General features: G+C 39.4%; 1 long non-coding RNA gene across 1 annotated transcript in view; it reads left to right on the top strand.

Moving 5' to 3' along the window:
- The window catches only part of LOC121347824, a 164,405-nt gene that overhangs the window by 60,202 nt on the left and 77,295 nt on the right, over positions 1-26,908 (top strand). Inside the window, exon 3 of the long non-coding RNA XR_005954285.1 lies at positions 20,067-20,152. This is a non-coding gene — a long non-coding RNA (uncharacterized LOC121347824). The remainder of the gene's footprint in view (positions 1-20,066; positions 20,153-26,908) is intronic.

Below are 26,908 nucleotides of genomic sequence, written 5' to 3'. Positions count from 1 at the left end.
CAATAAAAGCAAATCATTATCCTTCCCTCAGGTTTCCAGCAAAATACATAGAAATCAATATCAGCTTTGCAGTTATTTGAGGTGCTGACAAATACGTGCTGTCATGCACCAAGCCTGGAAGAAAGGTTCAGAACTGGTGCCCTGTATGGAAAATTCCAGGTCTATGGTTATTCTTATCTCTTCACAAGTTCTCCTACCTTCGTCACTTTGCCTGACCTTAATTTTGACTGTTCAGGGAAGTAGGTAATTGCTGAGGTAGCAAGGTCCAGAACTGGTAAAAAACATCTTTGCAACTTGCCCATAGTACTCAGCAGAGCACTGAGGCTGTTTGTGGCTCTGTGCCACCTTCCCTTGTCTTTCTTAGCACAGGAACAGCTGCTTTGCAGCTGCTTGCACCCCTGGCAGGACTACAGTTTTTCAGAACCAAGCAGCTGAACTTTGTTTGGTTAAGATGATACCCGCTGGATCATAGGAAATGATTAGGCAGAGAAATGACAAGTTTCTTCTCATTTGTTTTGCGTTTTCTTCTCCCACTCCACAAGTTTTCCATCTACAGGTGCACTGCTGGGAACACTGTCCTGTGAAGTGCTTCAAAGGCAGAGGACCTATTACCATGCCTTTCTAGACCTTCCTTGGTGAAGAGGCTGAGCTGATTTTGCTTCCTTACAAGCCTTCACACAGTTCTCAGCTCCTGCCATTTGATATTGCATTAACCTGCTACATCTGGGGCTGCTTACCACAATTTCTACCGGATTCTATTGTAAAATGTGCTGTTTATTTACAAGGGTATGTGTGGTTTTATTTTTGTCGTTTCTTTGTTTTAGTTGTCTTCTTCTGAGTACAATTCAAGATAGATTTTGAAATTGTTCTCCCTTTGCTGCTCTTACAGCAAGATGGTTGGTTTCAGTGTCTGAGAGCCCATTTCAGCGGGCGATAGTATGGCTTCGTGAATTTCGTATCCTTGAATTGACTTTTTTTTTCCCCTTAGGTTTGGGGAGACCAGGTATTTATTGACCTTCATGGCCTGTTTCAAACCCTGCTGACTAGAGGGAGTAGAGTGTGTCTGAGGCTTTGAGTTTCTGGGAGCACCAGTCACTTTTGTTCAGTTGATGCATGGATGTGTCTTTGCAGTAATTTTTATATGCACACCTTGGTCATGGCAGGGGTGTTCCTGGGCCCTGAAGGAACAAAGCTCTGCAGATGACTGCGCTTCAAAATATTTTTGATTGACTGATTGCTAAGTTAGTATTCTAGGAAAACCTGAAAATATCAAATCCAATAAGAAATTAACGGAATAAGGTATGATTTAATGAGAAATCACAAACCTGGAAAGTTGACTGAGACCCACAGCAACACTGGACTTTGATGTCAGTTTTGTATTCACATAAAAGCATTTAAATGCATTAAAGAAATGAGATGTATTCTTGTTTTCAATTAGGATATTGCATTTCTCCTGCTTCCATATATCTTCAAATTCAGCTACAGTTTCCATTTTAATACTTGTAAAGTTTGAGTTGACATACATATTGAATATGCAAATGTATATTTTTATTTTGGGGTCTGTTGAACTGACCAAACTAACACTGGCAGAAGTACTTTTCTTTTGCCAAAGATGATATCCCATGTTAACTTTTGCCAGTGGGCAGTCAGATTTATATTGTGTTCTGTGTCATCTATTGTTGAGTGAGAATTACAGAAAAGGTCTGGTTAGTAACAAAGAACTGTTCCTAACAATAATTTACATCACCAACACCATCAGCCCTCCCTCCCAGTATACATATGTACATATTTAGAGAGCTTAATATAAAGCAAAATTTTCTATAGAATATATTTTTGTACGTGGGTGGGGGGATAGGGAGAGGATGAAATGAGTATGGTTCTAAATCTGCTTTGTCTAGCGCACAAATCTAGCAAATGTTTTGGGTATGAAGAGAGTGAAGTATGAAGAGAAATACTATGGGCACAGCAACTGTAATAAAAAAGAGAGGAAAAGTAGAAAAAGCTATTGCTCCAAAGGGGCTACTAGTGCATCTTTATTTCCCTTGTCTCATAGCACACTGTGAAGAAGAGACATTATAACTTATGTTTATGGAAAAATCTATCTAGAGTAATTTTCTCTGGGCCCTGTGGCCTCATGCTTGGCAGGAAATGCGTGGGAGAAGATGCAGCAGATTGTTTTGCTCGGAGGAGTAGCCAGAGCCCACTGCGAGCACCAGAAACACTCTGGCAGTCACCATGCTGAGCCTGTGACCTGTTGAGGCTTTCAGCTCCACTGCCTCGGCCTGTGTCATTTGTGGGGATGACAGAAATGGCCAGGCAGTGGTTGTCTTTCACCTTTCCTCTCTGCTTCTAAAATTGTCTGTGTCATTTACAGCACTTTCAGTCTGCTTCACTTAACTCTGTGGGAAACTTCAGTCCAGTGGAACTGGACTTCCCTTTCCCTTCACTCAATGAGAGAAAAGGTGCATCTAGAGTAATTGCTCTAGTTGAGTTGGTAGGCTGTATAGATGTAAATCTAAATTACTCTGGGCTGGGAGCAGCTGAGGAGGGGATCCCTCCCACCCAGTCGTGCTGTGCCTGTGCCTGGCTGCCAGCACTCCCAAATCAGTCAGCAGACACAGTGAAATTCTGGAAGTCGTCCCCGTACGCGTGGCAAACCCATTTTGGGTTGCCTGGGCTAAGTTCCCTTTGGCTGAGCTTCTGTCCTCTTTTACAGTTTCAACACTTCGTAGCCCTGAGACATTGTCTCCTTCCTAATTAATCTTTTCATTCTTTGTAGAGTCTGGACTTCCTCTCAATATCCTGTTTGAAGTGTTTATTCATCTGGGCAAACTTCCAATCTTTCCTTTACCATTTTTTCCTTTCCTGCTTGTAATGGGAGTGTGAATAACATTTGCCTTTTTCAAGTGAGGTATTTCTTGTTTGAGCTGAAGTGTTTGAGCACAGCCTCCGTAATTTCCTTGGTTTCTCAAAATTTACCATTCTGAGATCCTGAAATCCGCATTGCATTTTCTTTTGTCTGTTTGATCCTTCTCACTAAATTGACATATGCAGCAACTTTGACAATCAACTTTTCTATCCAGTCTTTGCTTTTCACTAAAGTGGTGGCTAGAATAGATTTCTCTCATATTTTCCTTGTTTATATAATAACAGGATAAGAGGAAATGGCCTCAAGTTGGTTTTTTTTTTGTTTTGGTTTTTTTTTTTTTTTTGTTTTTTTTTTTTGTTTTTTTTTTTTTTTTTTTTTTTTTGGTTTGGTGGTTTTTTTTTTGGCAACATTTATCAAACAAGGTAAAAAAAGCAGCTTATTGTAGTGTCAGAAAGGGAAAAAGAATTTGTTCCACATAGAAATTGCCAGTGAAATTCTGTTTGTATGTGCCCACTGACTGTACTAGTTGCAGCAGGCCTGGAGGCACTCATTATTGAAAGACTCTGCAGGTTAGCCAAGACCTCTGTGCATCTGGTCTGTGGCCTGTTGGTGCATCACAGGGATCTTCCAAACAGTCTCCATCAGGCTTTTGCATCCCAAGCTGATAGCCTGCTTGAGGAGTAACAAATACCTTTGGCAATTTCTAGGCTGAAGAGTCAGAGCAAAAAGAAGAGAGAAACACTGTGATAGAGGTAGGACCTGTGGAACAGTTTTTTGGGTTTTCTTGGACCTGTGGAACAGTTTTTGGGCTTTCTCCCTCTTTCTTATGTGTGTAAGAGTTATCCATGCCTTCAATAAGTACGTTAATTTTTAGGAAAGCAAATATCCAGTATTATTTTAACCTAGTAATTTTAGGGCTAAACTTGATACACTGACACCACTGGAAATAGGATGCATGTGGCTTGCTTCTGGGACATAGTGGCTTGTAAATAAAACCATGACCAAAAACCATGCCAACTGTTTCCCCATGTCTGTTTTTTTTTTTTTTCACTGTGTATTCATTCAAACCTGAGTGCACCTCTCCTCCATGAAGATGTTTGCTCTGCGCCAATCACACAGATTTAGCTAAGGATAATAAAAGAGCACAATAAAAGTACTGTGTAAAATCAGTAAGAGGAATAGTATTACGTGCACAAAGCTGAAAATGCAAAAAGGCTGAAAGTTTAAAAAGTTTAGAGATTTGGCCCACAACATCCACCAGAAATGTCTTTGTGTGGGCTTTGTCCCCTTGCTTTCCTTGGAGATGTAGAATGCCTGTGTGGAAAACCTTCTCTGGCTCCTTGCTTTTCATTCCTTTCCATTACTGAAAAAAATCCAAGTTCTCACAGTCCACATGAAATGGATGCAGTCCAGGGAGATCATTGCCCTGTTCTCATTATTAATCTAGAAGCTTTCATACTTGCAGTGTGTCGCTGTTTTGTGAAGAATACAGAGAGGGCAGAGGCGTCTGCCTGGGAGCTGAGGGAGAGGCGGAATTCCTCCCTCAGTACCCAGCAGCCTGTTCAGGGGTGATTTCATGCAGATTTAAGCATGAGCTAGCGCAGAGCCAGCCCAGCTCCAGCCGTTCCCACGGGGAGTCCTTGTGGGAAGAGGCGGCGCTGGGCTGGATCTGCCGTGGGACATTCCGCTGAGCTCTGCTGCTTCCATCACCGGTCCCTGACCCGCCGGGGAATTCCAGTTAGAGGTGATGAGACCTACCCAAACTGAGTCACACTGTATTTAAATTAAAATAAATATTTAGTGGGTGTTTTTCTTTAGGACCCTCTTGTGTGAGGCTTATTAAATGTCAGTGTTTAACTGGAGTGCAAACACAGCTGAAATGAGAAAGGATGTTTTTGCTTAAAGCTGTACACCGCTGCTGACTGGGGTTTGTAACTGCGTTATTCATGGCTTTTCCCAGTGACCTGGTCTGAAGTTTACCAAACCACGATCTCAGAGCTCACTTCAGGTCTGCAGGGAGCTGACACACCATGGCAGCTGCTCTCAGGCTACTTGCCAGAGATCAAATCATGCAAGAGAGCAGCTAAAAACTCTCTGAATGCTTCCCCTGCCACTTTCCTCTCTCTCCCAGCACCCCCATCCCTCTCCCAAGTAAGTAAGTGCTGTCTAATTCCTGCAATTTGTTTGTGAGTGGGAAGAGGAACTCCCAAGGACATGAATACTCTGGAGAAGTGGTCTCTGGTAGCTCTTTCTGGAGGAGTCATTACCACTTCTTTCCTTGTGATTTTTTAAAATAAATGATGCTTTATATACATTGGTGTTGGATTAATACTTAAACCTACCCTCCAAGGATTGATAGCTAGGTGACTCCTGGTGTAGAAATTAGCATTTCTGGTGGTCAAAATACATGGAATGTTCTATATATGGAATCCATGCTTTGAGATACAGAAAATGGATGGTTTTACCTCATGAAAAATTTACTGTTTTATGAATCTCAGGTATGACAGTTGTTGTTTCATTTCTTTTTCTTTTTTCCTTTTTTTTTTTTTTTTAATTCCTTTCAAAATCACAACATTAAGTAACACAAAATCCAAGTTCTGGTCAATTTCTATTTGAAGGTTTGCGGAAATACTGAAGACATACAATTTTTTCTTTTTTTTTTTTGAGCTGCATGTTTAATTCATATTAATTCTGTTGGTGTCTTATGAATTTTCTTATTAATATTTTAACGTCTTAAGACTGAAGAGTGCTTTTTTGTAAATAAAAGGTTAATTCTTTTTCTGTAGCTCAGGAAAAGAGATTTGTGAATTGTGAGAATATTTCATTTTATCTTATCGACAAGGATGTTGGGATGAAACAAATGTTTCTTTAAAGGACAGCAGCTGGTTCCAGCCTCCAGGTTTGAAGTATTTTCAGTCTCATCTGCTTACAAGCAGCTGGAAGCAAGCCTGTATGGGTTGCTTATTTAAGAGGTTAATGTACTTTCTATGGGAATGGAGAATTGGATCTCACAGAAAGGAATATATTAATGTTGTCAGTGACAAGTTTTCATAAATTGAATTTGCACCAAGGGCCTTTGAAAAAATGCTTTACTCTGAAAGTAATTTTGATCTTCTGCAAATAAAAATAACAAATGTTTGACCATAGCCAGATTGCAGTTGTAAATGGCAGTTTAGCTATTTCATATTTGTCAGTTGATTTAGTTTTTTTATATGAATTTGAAACAAATATCCCAATAAAAGGAAATTTTCAGGGGAGGAGATTTGTATTACATTCTGGTTACTGGCAAGGGAAGGAATGCTTGTGCATAGCCAGAATCTCACAGGCTGCCTTTCTAATTCATGGAGAGGCTGTGTGTGTGTATACATATATATATCAATATATATTAGAATTTTCTATTCAACTGGTATCTAGCGCCATATAAGTCTAGCAGAAAAAAGGTTCAGTTTGAGAGATAAGCATTCAGCAACTTCATTGGGATGATGTGGGTTGTTCAACTGATGTATTGCTTAACAGAGAATATGTCCTGATTGAGAAGGGATTATTTTCACTTGAACTGTTCTTGTGATGGAGGGAAGATGAGACAGCAGCAAAGTGGGTCATGCTGAATCCCTCATACTTTGTATAGACTTTGAAAAAATGGAAATACGGTGAGAAATCGACAAGTTTATCCTCTTCTTGCTGCGTGCACATCCTGTATTTTCAGGTTTTAATAAAACTGGTGATCCTGTAGTGTATATTCCTTAAATTCTCAGCAGCTAATATGTGTTCAAGATGTTTCCTTTAGCAAAGTTTTCTTCTTTCCATATGCTAAGTAGGGAGCTGTGAGCAGCACTGTCTTAAAGGGAGAGAAATGCCTGGTTCCAGAATGGCAGTGACAGATATTGTAGAGCAAAAAAGGTGACAGTAGTGTTTCCCCAGAACTATGTTTGCTCACACAAGTATGAGTACTTACTGTATGTTACAGTGACCTGCTTAAAAAAACTATTTGTCAAAAAAATTCATAAGCATTGTGAAATATAGTGTGAGATAAGTTTATGCTTAGGATGTTGATAAGACTTTTATTTATTTTTCTAACAATTCTTTGAATATTATTGCTAAACATGTGACAAAGTCCTGTCAGATGATCTGTAGCACTGAATGAAAGTACCTGAAGATGTAAAATATTGTGTTAATTTGCCTTTTTGCAAGGCTAAGCACACCCCACAGCAAGCTTCCTCTTGGTGGTATTTTGAGCTTGTAGGTTTGAGTGGTCCCATGTTTACTCTGCAGATGCATTCTTGCCTGGTCTCAGTGGATTCCAGGAGTCTGGGCCCTGCCATTTTTGGCTACTTGAGTCAGGGCATTGCAGTGCACACACCTTTAGGCAATTTCCTACTTTTGGCTTATTTGACACCCAGAACCTTCTCACATGAGAAAACATGTGAGCTGTGATATATTTACTGTATCATAAAGTTCTTCTCACGCTTTAAAGAAATAACAGGGGTTGGATCAAATATTCATTGCCCTGATTTGCAGAATATGTTCTTTGGCTGCAGCGTTCATTTCTGTGGAGCTATTTCACATCTCCTTTCTCTCACTTCTGCTGTGACCTATACTGTGCCTGCATATGGCTCTGTTTCACTGCAGAAGTGCTGTGTCTAGCAGCCTATTTGTCCTCCTGTCTTCAAGAACCTTGGTTTTCTGCGCTTTATGGACATTTTGTGTATCCCTAGAGTATGATTTTCTGAAACCACAAAAAAGGAAAACCCAGCCCTAGAATGCAGGTGCCACAGCAAGTAAATGGAGATGAAAGGGTTTCATTTGGTGAAGAGATGCTATCAAATCAGAAGGTGTAGGAAAAGGAGAATGTTTTTAAGAGACCTCAGTCTAGGGTGTTTTTTCCTCAGGACATATAATTTCATTTTCTGAAAAATTTCAGAGCATTTTACCAGTGCAATTTTTTCCTAATCTTTCCTGTGTTGACAGTTTCTGAGCTGGGAAGGAGTGCTATAGGAGGACCATAGAGCTTCCACATATTGATCTGTGCTTCTGCTCATTTTTTGTTTTTCTTTAAGAGTAATGGTAGAAACGTGCTTTGCAACTTTCATATCAATGTGAAGGAAAAACAAAACAGCCAATATGAGACAGATATGTGTCCATGTCTTGATCAGTGCTTCTTCCTGTTTCTTTTATGAGAATGCTTCACTATAAGGGTTCTTTCAATATCTCTGCCTTTGCAGTTAGTGATTGTAATGAATAATTAACTATGTTATATTGTAGTGGTGCACTTCTGAGTATTATTTAAAGGGTTTTTTTTTTAAATACACCTGTGGGTTGATAAATGAAAATGCTAATGAGTGTAAGGCAGACAACATGAGAGAGTTTGAAATATCTAAAAGTTACAGGTGGTTTTTGATTAGAAAAATCCTTAGAGTATGAGTTTTGTGTTTAAAGGATTTCTTAAGGTCGCATAACTTAGTAGTAAAAAGACATTAAACTGGAATTACATCTGGGTTTTCTTTTGCAAATTGGAAATTAAAATGCTCTCAGAAATGTGAATGGAGGGGAGATAAAAAGGGGCTGTGGAGCTGTAAATCATGACAGTGTGAGATAAATAGGAGACAAATACAGTATTGGATCATGATAATGGCACAGCTAATACCTTTTTAGCTATACTGCTCAATCCATACCTTTTTTAGAGTGAAGATGTTCAAAGTTGTGGGGAGGCATAACCTCTTTCAGGATGAAAGGAAGCATCCTTCTGGCACTGAATTCTCACCCATGCAACACCACTTGCCATTCTGTTCCATTTGCACTGGGGATGGTGGCTGGAGTGAGAGAGACTTCCCAAAACATGTTTCTTGGATTCCAGAAATTTGAGGCAACTTCTCCTCGGTGCTTGGTCTGGGATTTCAACACCCTAGTCCTGTGTAGGCTGTGCTCTTGGAAACACAGCGTGATTATTAGAAGGACCCATGTCAGACACAGGTTCATATGTCTCCAGGGAATGCCTATTTAGGAGAGGTTTAGAATTTAAGATAATACTGCCTATTTATCTGAGAGATGTGTCATTTTTAGAATTCCTGTCTAAACATTAAAATTATTTTCTGCTTGTTTTGGTTTCACTCTGCTAAATTGATGACTATAGTCCCTCATTTGAAGTTGATTAATAAAGACCTTAACATACTGTTTAGATTACAGCAGCTTTATATTTCATTAGGAAAATATTGTGTAATGATTATATTTGGATCTCATCTTCTTTTTCTTTTCCCCTGCTAGTATTATTCTGTGGTGGCCTTCAAACAAGGGATCCTGTTAGATTCTCACTGGGTGGCCAAAAAGCAGATTACAAAAGTTATAAAGATTCATGTTTGTTTTGGGTGGAGGCTTCAAAGGCTCACAGGCTTCCTTATACAAGGATGCAGTCAGGAAATGTGAAGGCAGGGAAAAAAAGATTTTGAATCTGTTTTGTGTAAAAAGGGGGTTGTAAAGCCACTGTCCTTGCTCAGCCTCAATGGAAAGGCAGTGTAGTGATGGATTTCTTTGATGTTTGTGTTAGTTGCAGCCAATAAAGCTTCTTTCTTTTCTTTACATGTATGCCTTAGTAATGTAAAATGCAGTGACATATTCATAAGGCAAATTGTAAACAGTGTGCTAAAGCTTAGCGACTTAATGCCTATAGTTTTGAGGTGCTGGATGATGGGATATATTCCAGTCCATGTGTTCTGCAGATTGCAATTAGTAAAACCCTCCTGCTGCTATGTGGGATAAAGTGTGAGTTAGGATTTAAAGCTGTATGCTTTTTTTTCTTTGATAAGTTACTGAAGGAATTACCTCACAAGTTCCTTGCAGAACTAAAGATAACTCACTCATGTGGCTTGTCCAAGCTGGTCTGTATCTGGAGGCCTTCTGATATTGCTGTATATCACCCACGTTATTAATTTTATTAGGTGATGTTAAGATATGGCTGTTAATCAGAGTTCTAACATGATATTATGAATGTCTGCAGGAACACAGGTCTTTATATACCATGTAAGACTCTTAATGCTTAAATGATGGTGCACAGATACGTAGCAAGGACGGACGAAAATAAAAGGAAGAAATTATTTCTTGTCCTATTCAATTGACTCCTCTCCTAAAGAAAGGAAGGAAATGATTAGCATTATTAGGATGCAGTTGCTTATATGTGCTCTCAGAGGTGTTATCTGCTATGTTTTAAAATATCTAGTACTCTTGGTCAAGAAAAAAAATTTGTCCTTGTATTTTCTAGCTGTAAATATTTTTTCTCCAGAGGTTCTCACCCTTCCACCACCTCACTTTTCTTTTAGGAGGCTTCCACTTAATGAAGCTGCAGACAGGAAGTGATTCAGATTGTAGAATGGACACTGGCAACATGCATATGCATGAGAAGATGCTGTGAGATAGTCAGGGCTTTGAAGGAAAGTCATCATGGAGCAGTAATCCCACAGAGGAATGATTCTATGTACTTGAGTTGCCTCTTTGAAATTGTTGCCTTTTGTCAATATTTACCTATGTAGGCGTTATTGATTGGGTTATTTATGTTCATTAATAGGTTAAACTTTTACATCACTTTTGTGGAGAGGTAGCTCTTTGTTTTATTGGGGAGCTGAAGTTACAGAACACCCAAGCAGTGTTTCAGTTTGTCATTGGGGTCATGCTGTAGAGATGTTACAGCTGTTTTTGAACTCCTTCTGGGTCTGTGTGAACCAAGATGTAGGGGAAAGAGAGGGGTCTTATCCCAACACAAGGACAGGACATAGCTAATGTTTCATATTTTTTCTTGGTGAGGAGACGATGTGCAGCTGAGCTCACTAACTGGATGCAGCCTAAAACTGACTTGGCCAAAGCTGCCTGGACAGGGCAGGCAGATGAGATCTCTCCCACACTGCTGCTGCTTGGACGAATGACTATGTTACAGAAACTAACCAATGCAGGGCATGTTCATTTAAAATCATAACTTGAAGTCACTCCCCCATTGATTTAATCAAACTGAAGCTGAGGAGTAGTAGCAGACACTGCAATATTGCAAACTGCCCAGAACCCAAGCTGGCCCTGCACTTTGGCCACAATAACTCTCCCTGCAGCACTACAGGCTAGGGACAGAGTGGCTGGACAGTGGCCAGGCAGAAAGGGACCTTGGGTACTGATTGACAACAGCTGAACATGAGCTAGTTATGCTCAGATGGCCAAGAAGGCCAGTGGCATCCTGGCTTTTATCAGCAATAATGTGGCCAGCAGGACCAGGGAAGTGATTCTTCCCCTGTACTTGGCGCTGGTGAGGCCACACCTTGAGCGCTGTGTCCAGTTCTGGGCCCCCCAATTTAAGAAGGACACTGAGATGCTGGAGTGTGTGAACTTTACCAGAATAAGGCTGGTAAAAGGTCTGGAGCACAAGACCTGTGAGGAGCAGCTGAGGGAGCTGGGGGTGCTCAGCCTGGAGAAAAGGAGGCTCGGGGGGACCCTGTCACTCTCTACAACTGCCTGAAAGGAGGCTGTAGCCAGGTGGGGCCGGTTGCTTCTCCCAGGTAACAAGGGACAGGACAAGAGAGCACAGCACAAAGCTGTGCCAGGGAAGGTTCAAGTTGGACATTAGGGAGAATTTCTTCACAGAAAGGGTGGTTGGGCATTAGAATGGGCTGCCCAGGAAGGTGGCAGAACCACTGTCCCTGAAGGTGTTTAAGACTCGATGTGGCACTGATTCTGTGATTGTGTGGTTAACTGAACATTGAACAGCACTACATGGGAAAAATCAAGAAACCTTAATTTTCTTGGCAGTAGTTGCTCTTGTTTTCCATTTCAGGAGGATCTAGGGCTCTGTGGAATATAACTAGAGATTGTCGTTACAAGTCAGTTTCCCAAGACCTCTTATGCTCAGCCCTGACTCTTAAACCAGCTCCAAAACCTCTAAAAATAGACATTACAGTGTGATTGTTGCAAGATTAGTGTTATGGATTCCACAGATGTAAATTATTATTTAGTTTGGGAAGGTTTGCATGTATAAATCTCTCATAAATACCTTCAAGCAAATATTAAAGGGGTGGAGGATGTTCTGTTTTAGGTTTCTGTTGGGGTACTTGTTCCAAGAACTAACTTCAGTTGGACTCTAGCAGCAGAAAATGAAACCTGACATAATTTCCACTTAAGGTTAAGAAGGTCAAACCAGTTTTGGAATCTAGACCCAAATCTAAGAACTGTCCCAAGTTCATCAGTCTAGAGGTGTTCCATTAATTTAATGAGCACCCTTGCAACGATGAATTTGGAGATGAGCAGCCTTACAAATAGAAGCTGTAACAACCATTACACCAGCAAAAATCAGTTTTGTCACTGGTGTGGCAGGTGTTCAGACAGGCTTTCTTTCCTGCTGTCCTGCCTCAGAGCCACTGCTGTAAACCTGAGAAAACTCATATTGTTATTTATGTTTAGGCATCTTAATGTTGCTGTGATGATACCCAGGGGCACTTGCCTGATTGTGTTTGCTATATATTATAAACTATGGTAATATGGTTGTATTGCTATTTCTAGTTATTCACAGAAGTAACTGATTGCTATCTTCAAAAAAAAAACAAAAAAAAAAACAAAAAAAAAAACCAAAACAACAAAACAACCAGTGATTTTCCCTTCTGAATTTGTTATCAGTACAACTAAATTAAGTATATATGTTCTTAGATCTAATATGACATAAAATTTGCTTTATGAATGTGAAGGTATTTTCTTTGTTCTAGAAATACCTCCTAAACATTTTAGAGCAGGTGGTTAAAAGTGAGTGACTGTCTAAAGATACACAGACACAAAAATAATAAAAAATACTGTTTGAAATTTTATTTACTATTTCTTGTAGTGCCTTTCTAGAGACTTGAATATGGTGTCTGCTTACCTTTCAATGTTTTTTCATTTGTTTTTGTATCCAGACACCAGACTCCATTTCTCCTCTTTTTAAAAAACAAGTTAAAACTTCTCTGTGTTGTCAGAGTCATCTGAATTTTCTCAAGTCTGGGTTCTTCAATTATTTTGTGGTGAATGTTGCAACATCACCGAGTGGTTACAGGTAGTCACACAAATTGTAACCAATAGGAGAAAAACCCAAACCAACGTTTGTGTTGCTGCTGTATTTTGGAAAAAAAATTTTGGCAGTGCAGAATAGGTGTATGTAATAAGCCCTAGGTTTTAAGTATAGTGAGAGGAATATAAAAGGAAATTACTTGTATTTTTATGAGCATGACTCATAAGGGACATGTTTGCTGTGGTTAATATCCAGTGGGTTTTACACTCCTGCGATAGTGTCCTGTGGATGAAACTCCTTCACTTGGCTGATCTTTGGCCTTATCTTGCTGTTGGTTGATCTTCACTGCCTTTTGTCAGAGTCAGCTGTATTTTCCTTATGCACACCAGGGGTAAATACTGCCTCAATGCACTCAGGCCAGATTCCCTCCCTGTTTTATGTCTACACTGCACCATGCCATGGATAGGGATGCTCTCAAACCCTGCCTGAACTCCAGTTTTTGGAACCAGCGGATATCTGCATGCTTTGATACACATTTTGTCAGGCACGTGAAAGCTGTACTTGCTAATTGCACTGTCAGTGATGACAATCTTGCAATACCATCTCCCGGAATTTGGGTGTTTGTGTAATCCCCTGGGACACCACGCTTAGATGCTTTCTGGATGCTCAGTCCCAAGGTGTGCTGGGCACGGTGTGCAGCGTGGGCCTGCTTCCTGCTGTCTCAGGCAAGTAGGTGCAGCCAAAAGTGGGATCTCAGGAGGAGGACAACTGGGAAAGTGCAAAAGGGATTGGTGGGAACAGCATGGAAGCTCCCCCTTGCTTTCCTTGAAATGGATGCTAATGTTGTTTAAAGACAAAAAAACAAACAAACAATGTAATAATAACAAAAACCTACTGGCACACCTTTGGGAAGTGCCATAAGAAAAGAAAGTGTGCTAGATGCTTGCCATCTCAAGTAACTTCATTATTTTAGTGGAAGAGTGCAGTAGATATATATGTTTCTATCCTGCCTATGTCTGAGGTACTGATGTTGTTACTGGTATTATTTCTGTTCTGTATAATCCCTGACATTTTCTAATGTGCAAATATCACCAGTTACTGAAAACTAAAAGTTAAGTATAGAACTAAAGCCATCTGGTAGTTCAGACAGAAAAGTTAGATAATTAGCTGTTCTTGTCAAGGGACTGTGATTAAAATAGGCCATCTTCATAATAGTGACTAGTTTGCAAGGGACTTCCTGGAAGCCACCTGGGATAATGATAATGAAAAGAACAAAATTAAAAATGAGGGGGAGGTGGTGCCATTATAGCTCATGATGACTTTTGTAAGTGAATTAAGTCAGCTTTTAACTTGAAGGCTGCTTGTTATTTTGGTACTTAGGAAAGAAACGACAATTGAGTTTTCTGACTTTTTGGCAATGTGTTGCCACTAGGTCAGCCAGGTTACTGCTGGAGATCCTTAATATTTCTGTGTCAGGCTCTGGTTTCTTTGCTCACATCCTTATTAACTTGGGAGTGCTGTTGGCACAGCTCATCTTCAAAGGCCACTCTAATGTGTGTAACCGGATGGCTTCTGCTCAGGGATTTTCTTCCACTGGGGGAATCAGTGCTATTAAGAAACACCAGAAGAGGAAAAACATCAGAACGGCATTACTGCATCATTCTTTGTCAGCTGGTGATTGCTACGTGCGTAGAAATGTGAATTTATATTGATAGATATCTCTTAAGGAATAAGCTATTTAGCAAGTAGTGCTAAAGAAGGGAACCCCTTTGTGTAGCTGGAGGATCTGTGGAACTTTGGCAGATCCAGCCCACCCTCCAGCACTGCTGTGGAGGGGCTCAGTGCTCCCTTTGGCCTTTACTGCTGAATCTTGTCCTCCTCAACCAAGAAGAAAGCAGCAGAGAAACCTTCAAAGGCTGCACAACATTTGCTCTTTCCTGTTTGTGGATTCCTTAGTGGATGCCAGGGAAATCTGACCTGACTCACCTGAGTAGTGTCTCTTTGAGAACACACTATTGAGGGTGGCTATGCTAAATGCACTAGTAGAATAAAATAAATGTGTAATGAGAATGCTCCATCATTGGTGTGATTTAATTAATATATTTTCACTTCATACTTATAAAAACTCTAATCTAAATCAATTTAATTGAAATTTATTTGTTTTTTTCTTCTTTTAATTAGCAGCTACTACTTATTTAAAAATTCTAGTAAAGACCTGCTCATGCTGTTTCAGAGGCTTTTAAGAATTTCAGTGTGACGGTAATATTTTCTCAGAGAGAATGTGCTGGAAATCTATTGTAAATGTAACCAAGTTCAATACTTAAATTAAAATATGGGCAAGGCTTAAAAGTACTCTGGGTTTTCTGTGCTTAGATTCTCCTGAAAAATCTGCTTCTAAATAATTTTCATTAAATGAAGCTTTTATGTCTCTTTATTCCTTGATTAGGAAAGCAATGATTTGAAAAATTCAAGATATTGAGGTCTCAAAAGTGTCAGGGATGCTCAGCTTCAGAAAGCATAAGTAAATATTTCAGTACAATATGCTCAAAATAAATTGCTGTGAATGCTTGTGGGTATACAAATATTTCTGATCAGTTTAATGGGTCAAACTTTCATATAATTAGAAAGGTGCTGACTGTACTCATGCATGATCAAGTTAACAATGTCTCACTGTATTCTGTATAAAACAGGATTGTGATGCATCTAAGGCTTCTTATAAGAAGTGAACACTGCTTTATGAATTTTCTTTTTTTTTCTTTATATTGAGAACATTGAAGTATTAAAAACTGCTTTTGCAGTACTTTATTGAATAGCATCAAAAGCAGAAAATCCAGATTTTAGATGGCAAGTGCAGGTTGTCACTCATGTTTTAAGTTCTGCCTGCTCATGACCTGTTTCAATATCTATGCTTGGCGACCTGATGCCCAAGGTTCTACTTTGTAGTATTTTTTTTGGTGATAATCTTTTCCATTATGCCCAGTCAAACAGTTTGATTTTCCAACATTCTTCCCACTTGTATTGTTGTTTACTTTCATGGGAGAAAATGGACTGAGAAGGTGGCAACCAAGGTGAAGGAAGAACAGGCTTTTCACTTGGTTATATTATAACTGGCTTCAGATAAGTCTTTCAAATGAATAAGTTACTGTCAAAGGTATGAGGTAATAGAAAGCCTAGGTGGCTGGGGTTAAGCACTGTGAAGTCTGAATGACCTCTTGGTGGCAGACCATTGAAGTAAAATTTAATCTGGTTATAAAATTCAGATTTTTTTCTTTTAAACCATTAAAATATTCCTCCGCCCCAGACTGCATCCCTCTAATGTGCCAGAGTTTTTTCTCATCTGCTTTTTAATGAGGTGTCTGATTATAATTTTTGGTTTGTCCTCTTCTTTGTACAAGTTGGTGAAATTCAGATTTTCCTGTAGATAAGCCTTTGGCTTTTCAGTTGCTTCCGCCTTGCAAAGAAATTAATTCCTTCAAGCCAGAGAGTCTGCAGCTCCAGCTGTGACTGTAGATGAATGTTCTTGCAGGGTCATGTACTGTAGCTCTGAACCTAAATAAAAGGATTAACAAGAGTTCACTTGGAGGAAAAACACTTAATTTCACTGTAATAACTAGGAGAATCCATAGGGAAAACCAATAAAGCTTTACTATTAAAATTGTTAACAAATGATTATTCCACCCTGACCTTCTCTTCCCACTGTTATTGTACTTTTGAACAGTAACAAATGATGGGATTGACCTAGTTCATGGTAGTGCTTTTGTCCCTGGCCTACAAATGATCATGTAAAATAATTCCTAGTCTAGCTCTTATGAGAAGCATTGCTAGTATTTATGAAAGAAACAATGTTTTCTGGTGCATTTCACGTGATCTTCTGCCACAAAACTTTGCTTGGTGTGAAGGAATAAGGGGTATCATGTAGACAGTGATGCTGAAACTGAGCCTGGCAGCCAGCAATACCCACAGGATACATCTGACTGCTCCAGAAGAGCATGACTGATTCCCACAGCTAGCACAAACAGCTTTTAATGGTTCCTGGCAGAAAAGGAGGAATTCTAGGGTAACCAACTCTCTTCAGTTACATATATAGACCTCATTGTCTCATCTCCCAGCAGCACCTCTGCTCAGGAATGGGGGAGAGCAGAGGGGCTGCTGGCAGGGTCTTCCTCACTCAGTAATAACTCAGCTGGCTGGTGATGACTGTGGTACAGCTGCTTTCCACTCAAGCAAATGGTGCAGAGGGCCAAACCACTGCTCAGGGCAATAGTCTGATCCCTCAGGGCTCTCCTCTCTCTGATGGGGATGCAAGGAGAGGGGGAAGGATTTTGGTTTTAGTGATCTTGACTCTCCCCAGCATTTTAGGACTGCTAGCCTCAGGCAGCACTATTGCCTGAGTAGACAAAGCAATACTTGCATCCATTTCCTTGGGAAGGAAGTCAGGTAATTTAAATTGACTAATGTGACTGCCCTGATTGGCTTAAGAAATCAAACAGATGAAAGTTGTCTAATTTAAAGGTTAAATCTTGATATTAGCTTTGTCTGCTGCATTATTTGGGTTTTGGAGGTGGTGAACAAGTCCTGGTTGGTAGGTTGGTGACCATCATGATCCCCTGTCTAAAAAATGCTTCAGTGCCCATCTAGGTTCTCTGCTGGGAGCTCCTGGTGTTGAAGCCAAGGCATGAAGGCTGGTCTGCCCAAAAATGGTCTGAGGTTCTGCTTGGGCCCACACTTGATACTAAGAGCTGGAAAGCATTCTGGGCTCTGTCATGTGCTGTTGTGTTCCTTATTTTTGCTTCAAAGGTTTTGCCCCTACGTGGCATTTTTGTGTGCCTAGTATATATTTTCAAAGAAATATAGAAGTATTCATCAATCTGTCTTTCATCTGTAGGTAACCTAATACTTTTTCTTTTTCCAGATAAGAATGTATGGATAACATTGTGCTTTGTTTCAACAATGTTCCTCATTTGTGACCAGATGAGAATCACACTCAACTTTGACTGTGGCCTACTCATTTTATTTTTCTCCAGCTTTGTTGCTTGCTCAGAAATGTGGTTTTGGTTTTATTCCCTCTTCATGATTATTTTGTGGGGCACCTTCTGAAACTGTAGAGACTACCAAGAGTCCATAGGGATGGACTGGAGCCACAGTCTGAATAGAATTCCACATGAACTTTTGTTCTTCATTATACCCCTGCTCCAGCACTCTTTGAGCTGAATGTTTTTGATGGTCTCTTGTTTAATACTTAATGTGGCTTTAATTAGTCACAAGTGGCAATTATCCTCTAAAGTTAGGAGTTGCAGTTAAATTAGGTATACTCTTCTATCAACCATTTTTAAAATTTTTTTTTTTTAATGCCTTAAGTTCAGGTAGGCAGCTTGTGCTTTAGAGAGGTTTCTGTTTTTCCTACATTCTTCAGTGATGTTTGGTCTCCTTGCAGAGAAATTGCAGAGATTCTGTTGGAAGATACTCGAGTTTTAACAGCATGTTTTTTGGGAGAAGTTGGCTGATATTTTGGCTGAATTTTTAGGACCTTAGTGTTATAAGATGAAAATTATAGATCAAAGCCACAGCAGGTAATGGTACAACTGTCAGGTGTCTCTGTATATGTTAGGTCTTCATTGGCTCATTGTTGAATTCACACCAGTGGGATTTAAAAGTGAATAGGGAACTGTAATTTAGGGTCTCCTGCTGCTATGTAATAGCTTGAATGTACACCAAGTTTATGAGATGCATTCTGGATAAGGCTAACTTACTTTTATCTGATTGATTTATTGATTTCATTTGTAAACAGAGCAAATATCAGAGGAGTCACTAATGAAATAAGACTATTACCTGATCCTGCTGTATTTTGTTTCTTAACACAGAGATACACTGAAGCCTCTGCTGCATAATAGGGGGTGAGGTTCTCTAGGCTTTTAGGCAGTTATGTAAAATTGAGATTATGTGAAAAGACATACAATAGAAAATCTAATATTAAAGCTTTTCAAATTTTGTAGATGATGAGATAGGTTTCTGCTTGTGGATTTTGTAAGCTTTGTCTCTTTGTAAATGAAGTACAGGCAAACACAGTTGTAGCCCTATCCTGAGTGGTGCTTTGCTAATCCTGACTTACTGGAGTAGGCAGCTGGACTGTCCATGAGAAGCATGACACATGCTGATTTCTGCACTGAAGCAGCAGAAATCAGAATGTTATTCTGTGTGCTGCAGATTGCTGGAAATTGAGTGGGACCTATGTGGAGATTGTATTGTGCCCCTTAGATCTGATGGATGTAGTTTTATAACGTGCAGCAGGGAGGAGATATGTGTTATAGATGTAGCTCACAATAAAATATGCTGTCTTATGTAAGAGCAGACCCACCTGTGTGCTCTTATGAATAAGAGCCCTAGAAAGCATGTTTTGTCCATGCAGCTTTTGGTGCGTGCTTGCAGACATGGGAGTTAACTGCAGTACCTGAAATCTGAAAGGTGAATTTCCCGGCTGCATCTTTACTCGGTTAATCAAGTAGACACATTTTTTCCAATTTGGTATTTAATTTATAAAAAGAAGACTTTGCAGAGATACTATTTAACTGATGTAAGTTGCAGAGCTTTTTAATGTACTCATGTTGTGAGTTGGCATGTTGTGGCTCTAAAGTCAAAATGCAGCACTAAATATAGCTGTGTCCAGAATTTTAAAGTATTTTTTTGTACCTGGACACTTAAACACAGAGCTTTCCAACTGAAAAGAAAAAAATATTAAGGAAAGATATATTTCACTTTTAGTATAAGTCATTCTTTCTATGAAATGCAGCCATAATTTGGAAATGTTATTTCTTTTTCTGTGAGAACTGAAAAACTTCTGTAGAACTACTATGAATTAGTATTAACGAGTGGATACGTAGATGCAGCATAGGCTCCAAATGGACAAACTGACTATGGATTACTGTTTCTCTTTTGATTCTTCTATTTTTACATGTCATGTTGATTTTTTCTATCTATAATTAGTCTTGTAAATAATTGTGTTACTTGTGGCTCTGATTCTGCCTTAACAAAACGTATCACAACTTTGAATGCATGGGGAAAGTCTAAATCATTGGAACTAAAAAAAATCCTTGCAAATTCAGTGTCACACTGAATTCTGAAATATTATTTTTCTATTTGCAATGGATTTGGTGGGCTTTATATTGTGTAACATGCTATTTCTTTTTAAACTCTTAGGAGTTTACCAGATCTTTTTATGTGGTTGCTGAGGCATTGCCCTGGGACAGCAGTAATGAGGGATGGATGAACAGAACACACTTCAGGTAAGAAATCAGATATATGTCATTTGGTGTGGCTGTTCATTAACTTTCCTCACATTGTTTTGGTTCAGCTTCAGTAGCATCAGTATTTAATCTTACACCACCAAAATTCACTGAATATAAAATACAAATCTCTTGTCTACATGAATGTTTACATATATCTCTCTGTAAATCAGTGTCAGCAGGTTTTTGTTTTCCTTCTATATTTGGTAACCCTGGTAACAGATGCTGCTGCTGTTACAGTATTTACCCTTGCTACTGTATAAATTTCCATAAGAATTGTATTTCACATTAGTGGTTACAACTATAGGTCTGAGTGTAAGAATGATTTCAGCATTTCTTGTGTGGTTTGGGTAACTTAACTTGTTCTTTAAGGCTGTGCCAATTCAGGATATAGTTGTCAAGTTTTTGATATCCTTGGAAGTTAATGTAAGCCTGTTAAAGCCCGTACAAAGGCAAGCAAAAGTTGATATTGATTTAATGCTTGCTGTGCCACAAGCTTTGTGAGAAAACATGGACAAAATCTTTAGTTTCCATATCAGTGGTAACTAAGTGCCTATGTACCAATATGCTTGCAGTGTTTTTCTCTGGTAGAGAAAATAGTGCATCCAGAGTACTTTTTTTTTTTGCACAACTCTGATGTGCCCAGGGCTACATTGACCTTTCTGTGCACTTGAAGATCACCTTGCTGTGCTGGCAGGGTGGGGCTGCCAGGCAGCCAGTGCTCCAAAGTGAAGGTGGGTACTGCTGAGTGCACATTTGAGCTGCAGTGAAAGGCTTGGCCTTATGTGTAGGTGCTGTTTCGAGTCACATGTGGGTTTTGGTATCTTTGCCCTTGTCTCCTCTTCCTTGGTGAAAGCATTCTGAAGACAGACATGGTGGAGACTGCATGGTGTTCAGGTTGGAGCCAGATGTGTTAAAGAGTTGTCTTAAGGCAAGGACATAGAATATACAAAGGAAAGACCCTGGAGTTTACTTTATTTTCCAACATGTAGGGTGCAAGAGCATAAATATAGAAAACACATAAAAATGTAAGTATCTGTGGATCAAGGACCAGGTTAAGCATAGAGATTTAGGGAAGGCATAGCAGCCTTCTGTCCCATGGAGTGACTGATGGCTGGTGCCAAGGGAGCAGAGTGGAGCATGTGATTTCTTCCCAGATCAACCTCTCATGCTCCACAGATGGACATCTGAGTCAGTGCTGGCTTCTTTGATGAGTAGTCTTTGCTATGCTTTCCCTTTCTGTGGATTTGTGAGGTTATGATTTGATCCCAGGTGGATTTTTAGACTCTGCCACTTTGTACTGTTCTGGATACCCTATCTGAATTTTCGGGAGGGAGGAAGCAAGTAGTCCCTGCAGTTAGTTTTGCACCTCCTACTTGCTAATTTCATTTAACGTGGAGACTGGGTTGATATGCCAGGAGACTCAGGAGTTGAGTTGAGCCTTTTATGCTCACCAGTGGGGTGGAAAAGATGATGGATGCAAAGCTTTAAAGAGAGTTTAAAAAGCAGCTAGACTAAAATCTCCTTGAAGTGAAATGAAGCTGTGGGCTTTCTGTGGCCCTCCCACTGCTAGGGCCTTCCTAATGAAAAGGTTTGAGGCAGCTGCTTGGACCTGTCTTGCTTTCATCTTTTAGTTTATTTCCCATGATTTTAATAGGAATTTGGGGTTTATGTTCTGTACCTCCTACAGTTACAGAAAGCTACAGAGAAGATGCTATGTCATCTGTTAAGCAGTCATCCTGCCATTTATTTTCCTGACAGGATTCAAAATGTTTTGGAAGAAACTACCATAAATTTAAAATATCCTGAGGATATATTCTCAATGGGTTGAGCCTCCCAGCAAGACATTAAAATATAGCACCATTAATCAGAACTGAACTATATTTTTTCTTGTTGTTTTTCTTTTGCACATTTAAAACATTTTGGGTTTTAAATATGGGTTCACTTTAGATGGACTAAAAAAAAAAAAAAAAAAAAAAAGGAATTGCCCAACAATGCCTCTGCAGCAAAATCATTGCACTGAGTACCTGACTGTTCATGTTGCACCTGATGTGTCGAGGCTATGGAAGAAAGTGTGAATATTGCATAAATCTACCTGACTTGCTTAGATGGAGTCTCAGAAAAACACTATGCAATATATATGATGTTAACTATTCTGGTAGGATTGCTGAACTGGAAAAGGCTGAAGGTGGGCCTCTCTGAAAATGTAAAATTTGAGACTGTGAATGTGCTAAGTACAGAATTCAGAATGCAACACTTTTCCATGTAAAGGCATTTCAAAATCTGTAAAAGCAAGCAGAAACTAAAACAGCTCTTAGCTAAAATCTTAGAGCCAGCTGAAGGAGAATAATTTAATTATTCTGATTCTTCTTCTTCTTGGCAGAGACTATTTGGGAGACAGAATTTTTGCAGCTGGATAGAAGTTTGGTTTATTTTTGCTCTTGATTTTTGTTTTTGTTAAAAACAATGGAGATCTTGGACTTAATAAGTGATTACAGAACCAGATGAATCTTGTACACTTTTTTCTATCCCAAGTGCCCTTATTTTCCCTTCTGTGTCCATATCTGGGGCTAAATCCTTAAGACATACAGAGCAAATTGGATGTAGCATATCATTTAAGGCTATTTCACTTAAGGATGACTGCACTGTGTGTCTGATGACTCATGGAAAAACATGTAAGACTACAAAGCCAGCTTGCTCACTTAGAGGAAACTGTTGGACACCTTGTTCCTGAACCCCCAGAAAATGGGCAAAGGATTTCCCCTGAATTCCTGTTGTGAGGCTGATGGACAGTGAACTTGCTTGTGGTACAAAATGACCAGGTATTTAATGGAGAACCAAAAGAAGGAACCTCAAATGAAAAAGCTTTCTAATACTAGAACTGTGGGTGAACTGTTTGCTCGATGATTTAAGCCTTCAGAAGGGAGATGTGATGGGGAGAAGGGAAAATCTGATTTGTTTTCTTGTACAACAGGAAAACAGGGAGGAGTGGATGAGAAAAATGTTTTGAGAGAGTTTGGAAATGGAGAAAGTGAATTGGACAATTTGATTAGACTAAGGAGAATAAGGCTTATCCACAGATCCTCTGGGTCCATGTGAATATGTAGAGGTGGATTGTTTCTTACCAGAGATTTGTATAAAATTGCAAAAACAGAGCAGGTTTGGGGGGGGCGTTGCCTTTTTTTTTAATATTCTTTTTTTTTTTTTTTCTGTAGCAGGGTATAACTAGATTGTAAACTTTGGCAGAACTCTTAACATCTGAATGCTTCTTGAAACTATGACAATGTTTTTGTAAAACTGATTCTGGATCTAGAATAAATGAGATTTTTTTTTAATAGGTTCCCTCCTGTTAATTAGATGAAACAGTAAGTTTTATATTTGTCCAGAAGGAGGTCAAAACAAACAAGAAATTGAGATTGGAGGAGCCAAACAAGGATAAATAATGAGCCAATTTCCCAAACTGGCATTGACCTACCAAGAGTTTGGAAAAAGTATTCTTGCAAGCTTCTTTTATTATTATAACCTCTTGAACAGAATAATCCTGTCCAAACAGCTATAAACGCTTTCCAACAGAGAAGTTTATGACCTAGTTTTTCACTGAAACAGAGTATCACAGTGTTTGGAAAGAAGCGAAGATGCTGGTGGCAGTTCCTCTAGCACATTGCACTAGAAAATCCATGCAATTGCTCTTTTCCAATTACTCTTAATTGGAGTCAAGTAGATTGAATTTTAAACATTGTTTGCCTTTTTTTTTTTTTTAATGCCTGATATGGCATGCAGAATTTTCATTGATGTCTGAAAGTTTTAGCAGAGCACTGCTGGGAAAAATGGTCGTTCTAGGATGATCTCAATAGGAATTCAGCAATTATAAGATGCCTTTCTAGATTCTGTGTTGGAACAGTGAAGGGAAAAATAAAAGCACATTTATTCTGTACACAATTATAAATCTGTTTTGGAGTGACAGGGATAATTTTGATTAAGCTTCATTCCATTCATGGCCCTCCTGTCAGGAGCAGGGCAAGGACATGATGGCAATGTGCTCAGAGGAGGTGGGAACAAAACCACTGAACTTGGGATTTGCACATCCAGTTCTCTTCAGCTGGGGAAACGCAGCCTTGCAGTAGGCACCAGAACAGGCCACAGTTCAATTATCTGCTCTGGCGAGAGGCTGGTGGAGGCCTCACTTCTGTGCCGGGGGGAGCAGTGCAGAAGTAAGCTAGATCTGCTGTTACAAGTTTTGGTTTGTTTCCTTTTTGTTGCTTTTCCTGTGACCCACTGATGTAACTGAAAGGGAGGGAGCTGTGCTGATCTCCATCAGCTGCAGCTGTGGCCAATACCAATCATCCCTTTCTTCTGCATTTCCAAGGAGGTTGGGAGTGATCTTGAAAGCACAGATCATTCATGTCAAGAAGAGTTTCTGAATGCTGCTGAAATACATTAGATAATACTTGGTTAGCATGGAAAGAGCTATAGTTAAAATTCTTGTAGTATTTCAATTATAATTCTTTTATTGTTTCAGTTGCTTATAACTTCCTGAACTGCTCATGTCTCAAACTGCAATTTTCCAGACTTGATCTTGGCCTGACAGTGACCTTTCTTCTCTTTTCTTCTTTGTTTCTCTTTTCTCTGTGGTATTGAATGAATATGTCTTGGGCATTTTATCTGTAATGAGAAGAAAGTAGCAGCAAAATACATTATAGCTATTACATTAAAACTCTGAACAGCTCAGGCAGTGCAGCTGTTAAAAAAATAGTGAAAATCATCAAAAGTGCTTTTTGAATCTTATGAGAATCTGTGAGAGTGGGCACTTAGATATCAACTTTGGGTCTTGAACTTTCTTTTCTCTCCATCATGCACAATCATTACACTCTGTCACAATTATAATATGCAGTTATTTTGCCTAATCAGTGATCAGCTGGATGAAGAAGTAGTCCTTGGTGAAAGAGCGGACCTGTTTTTCACTGTTTGCCATGACCCTGGTGAGACAGGGCTTTGGAAATTCAGGCAAGTGCTGTGGAATGGGAGCCCTTTGAGGCATTCCTCCTATCCCACAGTTAAGGTTGAAAATGCTCAAGTTTTTAGAAACTCTTCTGGCAAGATAATTTTTTGTTTAACACAAATCTTAAATAAATTTTCGGATTAGTTCTACTCAAGCTGTTGGCTGTAGTAGTTTAAATCAGAACTCAAATCTCTTAGGGGATGGAATTTTATCCTGGGATGAAAATTGTGGAGATAAATTGTCCAGAGTTTTCCTTTAAATTAATGCAAATAACATGTATATTTATTAACTTATGTAAAGGCTACTGGTCATGGTGGTGATGTTGCTAAACAGCAAATAATGGGGTTTGACTTCTTGACTTGTAATATGTGTTTCAAAAAAAAAAAAAGGTCACATGCTTTCCTGTAGGCTTGATCACAGGCTCACTTTGCCATAAAGATTGTGGTTTTTGCCAAGGACAATCATTGTGAGTAGCTCTAAAAAGAAATATAAGAAACTTCAATCCTAGAATTGGCTGTTCATGGTCTTTTGTGTTCCATGGGAAATATCACTTCACATGCATTGATGAATCATCTCTGTTTCTGTTGCTAAATGGTTCTGTATTCCCAGTGTTGCAGACAAGTGCCTCACTCCAAGAGCTGCAGGGCAGCAGCAGAGAGAGGGTGAGAACTGAGCTGCCAGGAGACCTGGCAGAGGCTCCCTGTGCTTTCCTGCCCTCTAACTTATGGTTTAAGTGAATTCCCTGACTCTCAACCTCCTGTGTGATATCACAACTCTCTGATCTTGTAGAGGACTGTGGAAACTTTGTTCAAGTCTTATTATAAACTTACATCTGTTACCTGCAAGCTCGTCCCTTACAGGAGCTCAGGAGTGCTGTTCAGCCACTGCTTAGCAGCACTAGGTAAAAGTAAGGCAAAAATAAACTGTAATGCTGCTAGGTAAAAGTAAGGTGCCCGTGGCATAAGCTCAACTTTTCATGTTGCTAGAGAATACTTAGTCCTTGTTGGAGAACAGTACTGTATGTTTTTTTAAGATTTAATGGTCTCAGGATGTAGGGTTTGGTCAAAAAGTACAAGAATTCTATCACAATCAATTTCCCTTTCAACAATTAATCAAAATGAATCTTCTGCACCACAGTGTAAAACAACTCTCTTAAAGTTGCATTGGTCTGTCATAAAAAGCAGAGCCTAATATCAGAACTTTAAAGAAAACTGCTCTGTGTCTCTAGTTTATGTCTTCAGAATAGGAAGAATTGTTCTCTTTAAATCAGGCACCAGATTTTTGGTCCAACCTACTGTTCTTTTGATGACAATCTTGGATTCTAAATTCTTTCAGGCATCCTAACATGTAGCAAATTATTCAAATGGAATTGCTTGGGAGAGGTACAGTAGTAAATTTCAGATTCAGCAATTAAAATACAGCCTTGTCCTTAAAGCTGGCTTTAAAGGTGCTAATGAGAAAGAAAAAATGCATCATTTGGTATTGGCCGCAGGTAGTGAGAACCGCTGCAGATGTTGTGGCCACTCCCAGTGTGTCCCAGAGTCCTTAGTGAGTCCTTTGCTCCTCACCATAATCTGCCTGGATGTCATCAGTTGTAGCTTCTTATTTCTTGAGGCACAACCTCGGTTGCCTGCGGTGTGGCCGTGTGGCCAGTTTCCAGTCTGCCCCCCCAGGATGCACTCCCATATTCTTTTGTGTTGTCTTTGGGCTTATACTTTCAGTTACTTTCTTACATGACAAATTTTTAGAGAACAAAC

The sequence above is a fragment of the Onychostruthus taczanowskii genome, unplaced genomic scaffold (assembly GCF_017590055.1).
Source record: "Onychostruthus taczanowskii isolate IOZ18803 unplaced genomic scaffold, ASM1759005v1 scaffold94, whole genome shotgun sequence".
NCBI classification, from domain to species: Eukaryota; Metazoa; Chordata; class Aves; order Passeriformes; family Passeridae; genus Onychostruthus; species Onychostruthus taczanowskii.
Note: the sequence above shows the minus strand (reverse complement) of the source record. Positions and strands in the feature narration are given on the sequence as shown.